Genomic DNA, 2,647 nt, shown 5'->3' with positions numbered 1-2,647 from the left:
AGCCGGGCATATCCAGCAGGGGACCGCACACCGCTGGAGGGGCAGATCAGTACGCCAGAGGGCCAGACCTGCCTCTATGTTCTCAAACTGTCCACCTTAACCCCTTCGCAACCATATGGACGTACGGGTATGTCCTGAAAAGCTGTGCACCTGTTAGGACATCTCCCTGCTGCTACCGAGCGAGTACCAGTATGCCGTCATATATATATATATATATATATATATATATATATCTGCCACTGCTGCCCCCGGGGGGTAACTGGAGGACAGGAGAGACACAGCAGGTTTCTGACTGCTCCCCCTGTTTGCTTGCTTGCAGGGGAGATCCGAGGGAAGAAATTGAGAAGAAAAAGTGTTTTTCTTTAAAGCAACATCAATAAACATGAGAAATATTAAATAAAGAAAGAAATAAACCACGCAATGAGTACGGTGATGTCATTGTGACATAACGCCCATATATAAGGTGTTTCCAGAGATTCCTAAAGGCATAATAACAGAGCAAAAAAAAAAATAATAATAAAAATGTAAAAAGCCCTTGCTCCCCCATTGCCCTGGGCTACAGGTAAAAAGTATACCCCCCCCGTTAACTACCCCAAAGAAGGGTACTATGTAAGAGATGGATTTAGGCCTCTAAAACATAAAAATAATATGTATCTGGGGTATGTCTGCAATCGGGGGATGTTGCTGATCATAGACTGGGTTATTGTTCATCAGGGGCACCTACTGTGTAGGAGAAATTATGAGCAAAATTGCAGAAAAATAGTTTTTATTATTTGAATATAGTTTTTGTTTCACATACTCACACTCATTACATAAACTCACAGTTATTATCTTTTACATGTTTCTATGGTTTCAGACGAAAGCCCTATTTTTATCATAAGAAACATTTTTACACATTCATCTGTCCGGGGTCAGCTTCTTCCCCCTCTCACATCTCTGTGGGGTTTTGTTTTTTTTTTGTGGTGTAAACGGAGGACAGACAGAGCGATGATGACGGAGGACAGACGGCTGCCCAGGAGGATCCAGGCTGAGGTGGGGAGATCTAAACCGGCAGAGTTACAGATGCAAGGACTGGACTTTTGCCTCTCGTTGGTTTGGTTTCCATCTTGGAAAAAAAAATAACAGTGAGTAGAACTGACATAGTACATAAGGCTGAAAAAAGACCGAAGTCCATCAAGTTCAACCCTTCTACCCAACCTTCCTATTCTTGATCCAAAAAACCCCTAATTAAGCTACTTTGAATTCGAAATAATAGGAAGAACCATTTTTTTCATGGTTGAGACCAACAAGACGACTTATGTACCAAGATGGGATATGACAGAACTTGTTAACTCTAATGAGTAACATTGTCTACGTCTGGAGCGTAGTGAAGGACGGAATGCAAACATACCTTTAGAACATAAGGTGAGAAGTCGTTACAAGAGTAAAGGCCTAGAGACACAAGAAGGGATGACCCTCAACGTCATGGGAATGGACCAACAGGAGAGGAGAAAATCCAGGCTTGAGAGTAATAATTACCACTAATTCAAATGAGAAATGCTAAAAGATGTCAGGCAGCACCCAAAAACATGTTAAGATTAAAGGATGCTTCAATAGACCATCTCCTAGGACCTAACCCTAGCCTATAACCCCCTATTCACCGCTGCGCGGACACAGGAGATTGGCTGAATTGTTCGTTTTGGGCTGTAGGACTTTTCTTCAGACACAGAACCTTCACCCCAACATCAAACATTCAGCCAAGAACAAAACGTTGCTTTTCTTTCTTGGAGCTCCTACTGGTCTCACCAGCTTGTAACGCAAGCCACCTCCAGCCTCCATGACCCTCGACTGGCACGCGGCCACCGTGGTGAAAGACACCGATACCCACAGAAAATGTACGCCGGCAAAAAGAAACGCTTCTAAGACTAGAAACAGCTTCAGATATCATCAAATGAATTCTATCCAGGGGTTACTGGCTCCGACGTACAAAACAATGCTTTGTGAATTGTTTTTGAAGCTTCTCGGCTGGGAAATCACATAAATCAGAAAAAATAAGGCTGAAAAAGGAAAGGAAACGGGGAACCCCTGCCAAAAAAATGTTATTACCGATACCACATATAAAATAAAATAATAAAGGTCTATGGGGGAAAGGACGTTATTAGATAAACTGGATTCATTAGCCTCACCAGAAAGGATTGGCTCGGTGTGATGAGTAGGATAGATCACCCAAATGTGACGGCATAAAATACATAAAACGCACCTACAGACCTACAGAGAAGGAACGTTTATCGGAACTAAAAACCCTTTCCTGTGAAGGCTTTCAGATGTCGACTAACTTTTGGTTGCGTTCCATATAGAATCCAGTCCTTCGTTCTCTGACCTCCTCACTTGTATCTGGTCATTCTCTGGCGGAAGGTGCCCTTTCCCTATACATGATATACAATTGGCAAGTGAATGAAGGCACCCAAAGGTGCACCCCACCAGAACCCCTCCAGTCTCGTTTCCCTAACCATCTCTTGGACCTAGAATTTTAGCGGCCAAATACTTAGAGAAGAAAAGATCTAGAACCGGAAACTTTTTGACCCCTATAGTGTATGAATGTTTATGGTTCTGTCTGTTTCACCTACTCATTCCTGGTCTTGCCGATTATCCAAACCCTTCCCAGAAA

General features: G+C 42.9%; 1 long non-coding RNA gene across 1 annotated transcript; it reads right to left on the bottom strand.

The window, feature by feature from the left end:
* Positions 1 to 808: 808 nt before the first annotated feature.
* On the bottom strand, positions 809 to 2,388 carry LOC128468334 (uncharacterized). Its single transcript, XR_008345821.1, has 2 exons — positions 2,316 to 2,388; positions 809 to 1,105 (listed from the first exon to the last, which is right to left on the bottom strand). It is a non-coding gene; the product is annotated as an uncharacterized LOC128468334 (long non-coding RNA).
* Positions 2,389 to 2,647: the final 259 nt, after the last annotated feature.

This window comes from Spea bombifrons, chromosome 1 (assembly GCF_027358695.1).
Source record: "Spea bombifrons isolate aSpeBom1 chromosome 1, aSpeBom1.2.pri, whole genome shotgun sequence".
NCBI classification, from domain to species: domain Eukaryota; kingdom Metazoa; phylum Chordata; class Amphibia; order Anura; family Pelobatidae; genus Spea; species Spea bombifrons.
Note: the sequence above shows the minus strand (reverse complement) of the source record. Positions and strands in the feature narration are given on the sequence as shown.